The 13,586-nt window shown below is 40.8% G+C and overlaps 1 long non-coding RNA gene across 1 annotated transcript in view; it reads left to right on the forward strand.

The window, feature by feature from the left end:
• The first annotated feature begins 768 nt into the window (after positions 1 to 768).
• The window catches only part of LOC125911316 (uncharacterized), an 83,396-nt gene continuing 70,578 nt past the window's right edge, over positions 769 to 13,586 (forward strand). The window contains exons 1-2 of the long non-coding RNA XR_007454310.1: positions 769 to 1,304; positions 4,877 to 4,957. This is a non-coding gene — a long non-coding RNA (uncharacterized LOC125911316). The remainder of the gene's footprint in view (positions 1,305 to 4,876; positions 4,958 to 13,586) is intronic.

Consider the following 13,586-nt stretch of genomic DNA (forward strand, 5'->3'; position numbering starts at 1 on the left):
AATAAATAAATAAATAAAGGCTTAAAAGTATGGTATTTAGAATTGTAAGCACAAAATTCCAAAGAATCAGCTGAAAGTTTTAAGGGGTTGCCCTTGGGGAGATGGAAGTTATGGGAGAAGAGGCATGTGATATTTGTTCAGATGGGGCCATTACGAACTTCACAGAAATTTCTTTCTTTCTTCTATAAGTGTATTATAACTTGGATTGAAAATAAAAACCACACACTGGTAGGAGTATCTGGAGGAAGCAGGCAGCAGCATGAGTAGAGTCATAAGTGGGAGGTGGGATCTTCCAGGCCATATTATGAATCTTAAGGACAATAGGAAGCAAATGAAGGAAAGATATTTTCAAAGGGGAAACTGCATAACCTGTTTTATATTTTAGAAAGGTTCCTTTTGCTGTTCTCTATTCGAGAACAGATAGAAAGAGGAAGCCAGAGTGGATATGGGGAGACCAGATTGTCATGTGAGAGAGGAGGCTGGCTTGGATGAGAGTTGGGGAGAAGTGGAAAAAATTCAAGTGGGTCTTTGGAAGTCGAAGTCTATAGTAAATAATTCCAGAGGGGTGTAAGAGGAGGGATGAGAGATTTTTCTTGATTAAAAACCACCATAAGCAACTTCAAAAATTATAGTTAATGACTCTAAAATTATTCCATTGATAAACCGTTCAGATTATGTAACATTGCAAATAGGCAGATATATTCATTTTGGGCTGAGTGCTTCTGGAAAATATGCCGGCTAGCCCCTTCATGGCCTTGCATCCAACAATCCTATTTTCTTCAATTAAGCAGCTATTTCAAAGACATGTCATCTGTTTACCATTAATGCATCCTAACACAGCCATCCGTGGATCAACAGCAGAGACCATCTAGAAAGGCTACATTATACTTGTGCAATTTTTATATGCTTTCTCATATGCATGTACATTTCAATTCCAAGCCAACATCTTTAAAGCGAAATATCACAGGGAAAATAAAATGACAGTGAATTTAACTTTACAGGGGAAAAATGTATTGAAACTTATATTACTTAAACATCAATGTTCTTTTTCTGACTTTTGCTTTACTCAGATGTTCAAAGTGAAGGACTTTGCAGTCCTTCTTTGCAACTCCCACATGGACATTTCTGTATACTTCCAGGCGAACTGGCAGTTTCTCCTTGCCATGACTTAAAATTGTCCTAATATTTGCTAACCAAATTTGGGTGTCATTTTCCTTCCATAACAGTCCTTTTCCTTTCCCCAGGGGTAGAAAGAGATGCTGAGGTGTTCTGAGAAACAATTAATTTAAAAAGAAAAAGAAAAGGTGAGTGAAATAAGTCCCTTTAAGCTCAGTCCTCTCCATAAAGGCACCTTGACTCTGTCCTAGTCACTTGATTTGCTGACTCATGAAGCAGCCAAACATGTCACAAAAACAAGCAGCAGTTTGTGTGTCTGAGATTTAAAACCAAAGCCCACAAGTGATCAGAATGAGGTGAATGGAGTTTGCTCATTCTTAGTGATCTTTTTTGGTCCAGTTTGCTTTGCATCCTTATCTAGAACAGTTTCAAAATGTTGACAGAGAGTGGAACCGGCAGAAAGAGTGGGCAGAATCTCCTTGTGTTTTGTAGGGAACTGTTTCTAGCCCAGGACCCCAAAACTACTTGGTTGGCTCTTTGTAACCCTTTCCTCACCAAGCCTTCAGAAGAATGTAAGAAATATCTGTCATTCAGCATTCAGATTTAGCAGTTGTTAATATTTTCCCATATTTGCTTTGTATCTTTTGTGTCAGGAAATGTAATGTCACAGATACTGACTGCTGAAGCCCACTTTGTCTCTCTCCAGGTTCCCATTTTATCTCTATTTTTCTCCAGAGGTAATCACTGTCTTGAGGCTTAAGTGGAACAAAGAGGTCAATCTTCTTATCCATGTTTTATCGTTTTACTATATTATGTATATATCTGTAAGAAATATGTATGACAGTCCGGAGCTTTTAAAAACCTGCCATAAATGGTTTTAGGCTCCACATTTCATCCTACAACTTGCTTTTTTCAATCAACACTTTGTTTTTGATGTTTATGCATTTTGATATAGGTAGCCCTAATTTACTTATTTTCATTGCTATACAGTGCTTTGATGGGTAAAAACACCCATCCCCTGTTTCTGATGAAAATTTAGGTTCTTTTCATCCTTTTACAAACAACTTTGCAATGAATGTGGTAGATTACATTAATGTACCCAATTCTTCGCGTGCCTGGGTGGCTCAGTCAGTTAAGCCTATTACTCTTGATTTCAGCTCAGGTCATGATCTCACAGTTTGTGGGTTTGAGCCCTGTGTCTGGCTCTGCACTGACACCATAGAGCCTGCTTGGGATTCTTTCTCCCTCTCCTTCTCTCTCTGCCCCTCACCCACTCACATGCGTTCTCTCTCTCTCTCAAAATAAATAAACATTAAAAAAATAGACTCAATTCTTCACTGATCCCCGAAACCATGTCCTTTGCTAGATGACTTTGGAGTTACTCCTACTAGAATGTATTTTTCTGTTTGGCCCTGCGACTTGCTTTGTCCAGTGGAATGTTAGTAGGCGTAATATGATCGAAGGCTTGGAAAGAAACTGTGTTGTTAGGTTGGTGCTCTTACATCTTTGTCATTGCCATGAGAACATGCCTAAACCACTAACTAGACCTAGGAGGAAGATGGTCGAAGTGGGTCAGAGGAGGGCTGCCTGGTGGAGGCCAGCTTATATCAGCTGACACCCACATGGGTGTGAACCACCCCAGCTGACAGGAACAAAGTCACCTACCTCAGCTAATCTCCACCCAACCTACAGATGCATGAGCCCAATACACGGTTCTTCTTGAATGCCATGGAGATGTTGTAGTCTTTGTTCCACAACAATGTCTAATTAATATGGTAGATACCCTTGTAAATAAAAGGAGAGTTCTAAGATTTTTACCTAGAAGTGGAATTGCTGGATTACCAGGGATATGAATTTTCATCTATTTGTGCTAGATAATTCCTAAATTCCAAGCGATTGGACTAGTTTACACCTCTACCTGTGGTAGATCTCATTTTCCTACATTCTTACTAACACTTGTTATTTTGTCTATCTTTTCTCATTTCTTCCTACATTTCTTTACTTTCCTTACTTTCTGTACTTCAGTCAGCCCAGCTTGGGCTCAAGACATGTGAGTCAAAAAGCCATCTTGAAAATGGGTTCTCCAGCCCCAGCTGTTCCTGCCACGAGCTATTCAGATCACTCCCTCTTGTGTGAGCTCTCCCAGGTGAAGCCTCAGATACCGTGGAGCAGAGAATGTGGTCTCCTTTGCCCTTTCTGAATTCCCAACCCATAGAATCCACAAGCATAATAAAATGGTTGTTGCTTGTAACTATTTTTTTTTCCAAACAGAAAGGGAGGGAGGCAAACCATAAAAGACACTTAAATACAGAGAACAAACTGAGGGTTCATAGGGGGTGAGAGAGAGGGGAAAATGGGTGATGGGCATTGAGGAGGGTGCTTATTGGGATGAGCACTGGGTGTTGTATGTAAGCCAATTTGACAAATTATATTAAAAAAAAAAGATCCTTGTAAGTTTGGGCTGCTCTGAATCCAAATAAAGAGAAGTTTCAAAAAAATAAATAAATAAAATGGTTGTTGCTTTATAGCACTGAGTTTGTGGGTGGCTTGTTAGGCTGTCATACATAAAAGGAACAGTGGATCATCTCAGCCTGGTGTGGGACCCTTTTAGCCCCAACTGCAGTGCAGGGGTTGACCTCCGGCTGCCTCTGTCTGCTTGTGCACCCAGACCTTGGCTCCTGGGTTCCTGCTTTGAGTTACTGTTTCATCTCTTATCCAAGAAAACTTTTGGTTTCGGTTTCGAACTGTCTTTTTTTTTTTTTTAGATTTTATTTTTAAGTAACCTCTACACCCAATATGGGTCTCAAACTTAACAACCCTGAGATCAAGAGTTACATGTTCCACCTACTGAGCCATCCAAGAGCCCCAGTCTTGATGTACCTTTTATTCTTTTCAAGGGCTCCTGGGTGCTGGGTGGTTCAGGCGGTTAAGTGTTTGACTCTTGACTTCAGCTGAGGTCGTGATCTCATGGTTTGTGAGTTTGAGCCCCACATGGGCTCTGTGCTGACAGTGCAGAGGCTGCCTGGGATTCTTTCTCCCTCCTTCTTTCTCTGCCCCTCCCCCACTCGCTCTCGCATGCTCTCTCTCTCTCTCAAAGATGAATAAATAAACTTTTAAAAAATAAATACTCTTTTCATATGTTATCTCTCATTGTTGTGTGCCTGGAGGTTTCAAATCAAACTTACAATGCTGACTTGCCTGCTTGTCAAGTGTTTTTAGTAAAAGATCTCATCGAGCATACAGCCCATCGGGCTCATCATTTCTTCAAAATATTGAATAGCACCCATTGTGTGTAAACACTTTTCTAGACATACTGGAGGATATCAAGAAAAGTCAGAGATGATCCCTGCTCTCAAAGAGCTTATAGTCTGCTAAGGACAAGATATACATAAATAACTACAATATCACACAGATTCATAAACCGTATGAGTAAAATGATGAAGATACAGAAAAAGTACTACCACTCAAAGATGATAAATAAACCAAAATAAACCAAGTCGGTGTAGTATAAGAAACAGACTGGGCCATCTGCTCCCATGTGTCTCTGCTCTCTTGGAGAGGCCCATCTACCATGCTTTTACCTCCCCTGTGGCTATTATCACTGCACACGTGACTGGTAAACTCGTATCTCTGCTCTGGACTCCACAAAAATCTTCCTCTCACTTTCCTGCCTCTGGTCCAAGCCTCCACATTCTGCCAGGTGCGTGGATGTGAAATCTCAGAATTGACTCTCACTCTTCTTGCTTTCTCCTCCATCTAGGAAGTTCTCACCCCATCGGATGTCCCCTCAGACTATCTTCTGTGTGTATTTATCCACCAGTGTGGGTTGCCATCTGCTCACGTGAGTATTACTGCGTGAAAAAAATGTGGCATCTCTAACTCTAAACTTTCATATTTCTCATCCTTCCTGCATGTTTGGGCCAGGTTCTCTTCCTTTAAGGAGATGACACTTTTGTTATGGTACTTTTATTATGTTTCTTCTCTGGCTTCAAAACTTTTAGAATGTCCCTCTTTTCTTTCTTTTTTTTTTTTAAGTTTATTTATTTCAGAGAGAGAGAGAGGCAGAAAGAGAGGGAGGGGCATAGAGAGAGAATCCCAAGCAGGCTCTGTGCTGTCAGTGCAGAGCTCCACACTCACAAAGTGTGAGATCATGACCTGAGCCAAAATCCAGAGTCAGGTGCTTCACCAACTGAGCCACCCAGGTGCCCCGGACATCCTTATTTTCTATTGTATCTCATTTAAACTTTTTAGCTGGATCCCAATTCCTTCCTCAAATCAGCCACACTCTGAGGAGGGCATGCTATTTCCTTAATTATATTGGGACTATCTCCCCATTGTCCTGAGTGCTTATTTTCATAGTGAGAACGTTTTCCACGTTGCCCATTGTCTGGAAGGCTCTTGCTCACTGTTACTTTTTGTTAAGCATTTTTTCTTCATCAGATCCTATTATATAATATTCCTTGTCCTTTGAAATTTTCAAATGAAAAAACTGCTAAAAGAAATGAGGGTGCTGTCATATGGAGAAATGGTGAAGCATGGCCTGTGAAGAGGAGCATGAGAGAAATGTCAAGTGGTATCCATAAGACCCCCCCAGAAGGAGTCTGGGCAGGTGCTATTGTCCCCATTTCCTAGATCAGTTGAGGTCCAGGGGAGTTGATTTATTTATTCAGGGTCACAAAGCTATCTTGTGTCTGAATGAGGCCTAAACCTCACAGCTTCTCATTCTGAACCCAGAAGGGTTTCCATAACACAGCAGCGTTAGACATTGTATGTATAGCAAGTGGATAGAAGTTTTCTGAAGATAGATTTCTGCTCACAATGAGAAATAACTTTAACAGTTAGAGTTATATAAGAGCTGAATGAGTGACTTTATTTATTTTTTTTAAGTTTATTTATTTATTTTGAGAGAGAGAGAGCATGGGCAGAGTGAAAGGGAGAGAAAGAATCCCAAGCAAGCTCCACACGATGGGTGCAGAGCCCAACACGTGACTTGAACTCACAAACTGTGAGATCATGACCTGAGCTGAAGCCAAGAGTTGGACGCTTAACTGACTGAGCCACCCAGGTGTTCCAAATGACTTTATTTTAAAAATGAGTTCTGCATAGGAGAAACAAAGATAGGATGATGGAGAGAGGGTCCCTGTTGGGAAGTAAGGGGATGTGACAGCTATGATCATTTTGAAGGGTAAAATTCTGTTATTCCTAGCTTGTTTGCAGGTGCTGCTTTTACCTGGCTCACTGGAGTGGGGAAGGGAGGGAAGAGGGATGGAAGGTGTTGTTTGTTTAATAAGTATTATAGGTGACATCCTAAGGGATTTATAATTTCATTTGATCAGCAACATCCACATCAACTTAGTAGGAAAGGTTTTTATCACCATCCCAAATTTGCAACAACAACAAAAAAAATTCAAGGTTAAGAGAGCCTAATAAATTTGTCTAAGACCACATGGCTGATAAGTGGAGAAAATGGGATTCAAGCCAAGCAGAGGGAAGTCAGTGAGGTCAGGTATTTGTTTCCCTAGCTCCCTCCATGTGGGAGTCTCCAAGGCTGGCTGCTTCTCTGGACCAGAGGGTTCCTGTCAGGCACCCTCCCTAAGGTTCATTTCTTTTTATCACATCATACTGCACATGGTGGGACCTAAAAATGCCTATTATATGATTACCTGATAAAGGGGTCAAATAAATAGACAAAGAGAATTAAGTCAGTGTACCAGGAGGTCAGAATTGTATTGCTTTTGACCAAAGTTTGCTGCCTGACGTATGGAGCAAGAGTGGATGTCAAGGAATATTTACGATACCATACACAATTCAACAATAAAAAAGTATAATCATGGGAGACATTTAGAATCCTTACCATACCTTAAAGGTATTCTTGACCAAACATGGACACGTCTGAAGTAGCATTAACTCTAAGTACAATGCAACTGGAGCCTGTGGTAAGTAATATCAATAGATAGATAGATAGATAGATGATAGAGATAGATAGATATAGATACATATATACAAGAGCTTGTGTTAAAGGGCTTGTGACTCCTTTTTCCTGGTACTCTTGTGGACTAGATCGTTCTTAAATTACTTTCAAGAAACTTTGGTTTGAGTATAGATATGTGGAACAAATTAAGAGATAGTATCAAATGTCTGCTACTCAAGTGTCTCCATGTATTTATGTTCACTTGTCTTGAGACATTCACTGGCATCTGCCTTCAGTCATGGCTGCTTTGGATGTGGAGTGCTGGAGAGATGTGCCTGGCCAGGTGGTTTTATCTACCATGATTATTTTTAATCTTGGAAAATATGGTATCCAAAATAGCTATCCTGAGGGACATGGAGTTTTGATTGAAGATACACTCATATAAACTGGTGCATGCTGCAAAAACGACCCGTGTGTGACTTGAAGTAATTTTGTGTTTAAAACCAAAATGATTCTCCGGCTAGATATCATCAGCTGATGGCTCTCCTAGGAAACCTGAACTGGGGGAGTTTTATTATGGTCACACGAGGGTGGGGTGTGGTGGAGCAGAGCAGAATCTCTGCCCATGTTATGGTATTGGAGCAGGGAAGAGAGGTGCCCAATGTAAAAACTTTGCAGGTAAAACGTTCTTTATGGTTTCCAAGCTTGAATTGCATGTATCATTCCAGATTCAAGCCCCTGTTGCATAAGAAGTATAAACTGCTCTGGGTGAATTTTAGCACAAAGGTGACTATGTGGTTAATGTTAGGAGAACTAGCACTTTAGCTGGGCTTCTGACTGAGGGATTGTAGTTTTTACTCTTTTGGTGTAAGCTCCAGGAAAAGTGTGTGTGTGTGTGTGTGTGTGTGTGTGAGTGTGTTGAAGTAAACCCTACATATTTAAAGTGCTAACAGTGAGTATTTGAATACCCGTCATTGTCTGTCTGATATTAAATACCAGATTGGTTTTCTAAATAAATGATCACTCTGGTTTGTGACTTTTGAAATAATCATAGAGTTTGGAAAGTAGGCAATCAAAGTCTACAAAATTAAAATAAAATAGGTTATATAGTCAGCAGACAGAAGAATAAAGATGCCTTGAAATCTAATTGAGGGAGGGAACAATTGGACTTAGAGACATCTTAATTATGTCATGAAGCTAGAAATTAAATGTGGGAGCCAGGGATTTAGTACAATGCTGAATGTCTTATGTTTACCCTTCCAGATTTACTTTCTACCTCTTTCTTCCCTGCTCTGTGCCTCTGGACTCTGACAAGTATGGAGGATGTTAACAGGTTCCTTGGTCCTCTGGCTTCCAGTTGGGTTAGGTCAACAGGAAGCACAGGAAGGAGACTGTAGGAAGCAGGTATTTATTCGGCTGTTTTCTTCCTGTGGGATACCCAAAAAGTGATGGGAGGTCTAAGCTCCTGTCAGGAGGCCCTGCCTGCATAGCCCACCTGTTCTCACAAAGCCCTGCCTACCCTGCTCCTTCAAGTCTAGGTGTGGTGAGTCCCACGAATGCTAGCCTGGGTGATGAGTGCTACATTATTCCTTATGCTTTTGCTCCTTTTGTTAATAGCCCTTTTATTAAACTCTTCTCAAATAATCTTTTTTTCCCCATACGTTCTCTGCTTCCTGTGTAATTTTAGCCCTTGAGCCATCAAAATAAACAGAAAGAAAGGGGGGAGGAAGGGAAAGAAGGAAGAAAGAAAGAAAGAAACCAGGGTGTAGTTATGAAGTTGCTAAAGCAGAGTAAAAGACATCTGTGAATGTTAGCGCCTCTGAAAATTTCAGAGGGCTGAGTCAAAGGCAATGGGTGAGCATTGAGGAAACATCAGGAAATCTCAGAGGTGCTTTGTACTTTACTGCACTAAATAACCAAGAGGTAAGCGCTGGTCACTTGATAATTGTCCTCCCCCGAGACTAGCTTGTTCTCGAGGTGGATGCTATTGGATTTCTCTCAGGCTTTGTGCTTGTTCGATATCTGTTTGTCACACAGCTTGGAGGTTTATTGGGCAATAGGGGCCTGGGTTTTTTTCCCTTTTAATTATTGAGGCAATAGTTTTTCTTTTCTGGCTAAATTGGGTGTCCAGGATTTGAACCCAACGGGGTAGAAATTTACTAAATAATTCTGGAGAAAATGTATCCTTCTGGAAGGCCTTACCTGAGGGAAAAGATCATTTTGTTTCTTTCCTGTTGAAACAGAAGACCTGAGGTAAATTAAGTGTCTATTAAAACAGGGACAAATCTGAGGGGAAAAAATCCACTTTAATAAGCTATTTATTTGAAGGCTAAATCTTAGTAATAACATACTTCAATGTGTGTGTGTGTGTGTGTGTTTACCATTGTTCCATGGGAGATTTATAGAATGGTTTAGGCTAGGTAATTTGGTCTTTAAAGAAGTCAACAAATTATTTAGGGTCCAATTAGTGCAAGGCCTTGTCTAAGGCAAAAGAGATCCAGTTGTTGACCAAGATAGGCAAGATTCTTGCCCTCAGAGGGCCTGCATGCTGGCTGACACGTGGATGGCCAAGCAAAACCCACTACCCCTACATGTAATGTGAAGTGAACTTTTATTGTAGCTTAGCCTTAAGTTTGACAGGTCATACAGGATTTATCAAATACTGATTTTTTTCATCATTCCTATGAGTGACTTCAACATTTTTTTGTTTTTAATTAGCAGCATTTTTTTTTAGGTTTATTTATTTTGAGAGAGACCGAGACAGTGAGAACAAGAGAGGGTCTGAGTGAGAGGGAGAACCTCAAGCAGGCTCTGCACTGTCAGTGCAGAGCCGGACGTGGAGCTCGAACCCACGAAACTGTGAGATCATGACCTGAGCCGAAATTAAGAGTTGGAAGCTTAACGTACCGAGCCACCTAGGTGCTCTGGCGTCAACCTTTTCCATCTTGCTTTCTGAGCTTTATATTTTTGTCACATCTTTTAGAGGGTTACTGTGTTAATAGCAACTTCACCCAGCTGGATAGTTTGCATTAAATACTTGTTACCCCTCTCTGGAGTGCATGCTTAGGGGCACAATGATGTGCGTTCAGTCTTTTGTCTGGGTGAATGCTCAGTTTGTGAATACTTCCTGATGACAATACCAGGCAGCTCAGTATCCAGGAAGGACAATAACTTTCCAGTTTTCAATGAACAAGATGAGCCCCCAAGCCATATCTGGTAGGAATCCTCAGGTATACTTTCTTCTGCATCTTTCTTTGACTGGAGAGGCATTCTGTTCTGCCTTCAAAAGGACTTTTATGAGCCAGATGTTCAATTCATATTGTATTTTGTGACTTTGGAAAGAAAGCTGAGCACCTGGACAAATGCTAGGAGGAGGAAATGTTTAAAAAATGGTAACAAAATGCCCAATTTATACAATCCATTGAAAGCACGCAAGGCACCAGTGTGTGATGAGTCCTCCATTGTTAGATCAAACAAAGCAGAAAAAACTTGCTTTGTCTTTGTCACTAATGAGATATTTCTATACAGCTGGAGTCTTTTTAAAGACCTCAAAGAAACCACACTTTATACAAAATGCTATTTTACTTAAAAAAAAAAAAAAAGACCAAGCAAGATTCCATTGTCTAAAAGACACTGAAAATACATTCATTCTAAAAAATTCTTCTAATTTAGGAGTGAATTGCAGTCCAGATTAAGTCCTAGAGTTGGTCTGAATAGTTCAGTCTAACTGTTCTGTAACTGTAAACCCTATGGTCGCCATCAGCTGGGAGATAAAATTTAAGTGGGCACAGCGTTTTGTCTGCTCTACACCCTCTTTTTCTTTCCCTTTCATGACCTTGTTATCTATAACCATCTATTAAACACTGAGTTCAGAAAACACTTTCACAATGAGATGGAAATGACTAGGTATGTTCAGCAGAGTATGTGGACTTTAACTGAAGGCAAAGGAGTAAATCTGCACCAGGGAAGAGTAGAGCACCAGCGGGTAGAGGAGAGAAATGCGGGACAGTGATCCTTTCTTGATGTTCCGCAGCATCAAGGGGTTGATAGATGCTACACCAACCACCACTGCCCACATTGTGGGCAGGGAGGGCGATGGTGGTCAGGATGGGGTGCAGCTACAATTGTCATACATGCTGGTTTTCAAAGAAGCATGCTTCCCAGTCCTTCTGGGATGGAACACTAAGCCTTGCATCTGATCTAAGTATTTTAGAATAAAGAAAAATGGAATTAAGAACCTCCCAACTCTGCTTCCTATTTCCGGGCTATGTCTGCATGTGTTCATATTCTAATGTAGCAAGTCTGGCTCATCCGTTTCTCCTCTGGAGTAGAAAAGAATGCCTGTGTGTGGATGTCAGAGAATGACCTGCTGACAGAAAAAGGATGGAGACAGTTACCAACTGTAACGTGTTACCAACTGTTACAGACATGGCCTCTCTAGAGTCAGGCTGCTTGGGTTCAAGTCTTAACTCCTCATTTATTAGCTGTGTAACACTGGGCAAATTAATTAAATTTTCTGTGCTTTCGTTTCTTTGGCTGTAAAATGGGGAACATATTTGTATTGATGCCATGTAGTTGTGAGTTATTTACGTGAAGTATTTAGAACATTTCCCAGGACACAGGAAGCATTGTATAAGTGGTAATAATGGTAACAGTTTAAAAATTATTATGGGGGCACCTGGGTGGCTCAGTCAGTTAAGTGTCTGACTTCAGCTCAGGTAATCATCTCTGTTCAAGCCCTGCATCAAGCTCTGCACTGATGGTAAAAGCCTGCTTGGGATTCTCTCTCTCTCTGTCTCTCTCTGCTCCTCCCCCCACTTGTGCTTTCTCTCTCTCTCAAAATAAACTTTAAAAAAATGTTATGATTTTATTATTAATGAAGGCCTTGTTTACTACTGTAAAGTCCAACATTTTAATTATTTTTTCTCTGAGATTCTAAAATCCCCATCCTGAGAGGCTCCTTTTGCTGTATTCTCTGGCAACACCCCGACACTGGAGGAGCCCAGCTGCTCACTCCTGATGCTATAGCTGTTACCTGGGCTACTGAACTCTGCCAAAGGACACATCACAGTGCAATAGATCTGTGTCACCACACATTTATGAGCACCAATCTCAAAAGGCTTCCTTAAACCACCCAGAATTGTATTTCTCACCCTCTTTCTTCACAAGATCTGTCAAACCTTACCCCGTCTTTTCCAGTCTCCAGCTCCCCATGTCCTTCACTCATTCTCAGTTGAGAATCTTGCTCCCCATTTTGCAGGGAAAGAGTTGTGAGAATGAAGTGCCTCTGACTCTGTCTCCACATCTACACGTCCATTGGCATCTCTTGTACTGGAAGAGATGCCCTTTCTTCCTCCAGTCTGTACAGGACCCCTCTCTACCACTTCCTTGGGGCTGGCACCATCTATCACTCATTTTTTCCCCATATTTGCAATATGTGTTTCTCTACCTGTTCCTTTTTCTATCCACACCTAGAGAAGCTCAAGTCTGTTACACACACACACACACACCACACACACACACACCTTTCCTTATTCCCATGCAACCTTTCAGTCAAGGCCCAAGAAACTTCACTCTTCTTGTTCACAACCAAACTTTTTTTTTAATATCAAATGTAAAATTGATTTTTATTTTTATTTTTTTTAATTTAATTTTTTTTAATTTACATCCAAATTAGTTAGCATATAGTGCAACAATTATTTCAGGAGTAGATTCCTTAATGCCCCTTATCCATTTAGCCCACCCCCCTCCCACACCCCCTCCAGTAACCCTCTGTTTGTTCTCCATATTTATGAGACTCTTCTGTTTGTCCCCCTCCCTGTTTTTATATGATTTTTGTTTCCCTTCCCTTATGTTCATCTGTTTTGTCTCTTAAAGTCCTCATATGAGTGAAGTCATATATTTGTCTTTCTCTGACTAATTTCACTTAGCATAATACCCTCCAGTTCCATCCATGTAGTTGCAAATGGCAAGATTTCATTCTTTTTGATTGCCAAGTAATACTCCATTATATATATATATATATACCACATCTTCTTTTTTTCTTTTTTTTTTTTTAATTTTTTTTAACGTTTATTTATTTTTGAGACAGAGAGAGACAGAGCATGAATGGGGGAGGGTCAGAGAGAGGGAGACACAGAATCTGAAACAGGCTCCAGGCTCTGAGCTGTCAGCACAGAGCCTGATGTGGGGCTGAAACCCATGGACCGCGAGATCATGACCTGAGCCGAAGTCGGCCACTTAACCGACTGAGCCACCCAGGCGCCCCTATACCACATCTTCTTTATCCATTCATCCATCGATGGGCATTTGGGCTCTTTCCATATGTTGGCTATTGTTGATAGTGCTGCTGTAAACATTGGGGTGCATGTGTCCCTTCAAAACAGCACACCTGTATCCCTTGGATAAATACCTAGTAGTGCAATTGCTGGGTCGTAGGGTAGTTCTATTTTTAATTTTTTTGAGGAACCTCCATACTGTTTTCCAGAGTAGCTGCACCAACTTGCATTCCCACCAGCAATGCAAAAGAGATCCTCTTTCTCTGCATCCTTGCAGAGAA

This window comes from Panthera uncia (genome assembly GCF_023721935.1).
Source record: "Panthera uncia isolate 11264 chromosome C1 unlocalized genomic scaffold, Puncia_PCG_1.0 HiC_scaffold_3, whole genome shotgun sequence".
Lineage (NCBI taxonomy): Eukaryota > Metazoa > Chordata > Mammalia > Carnivora > Felidae > Panthera > Panthera uncia.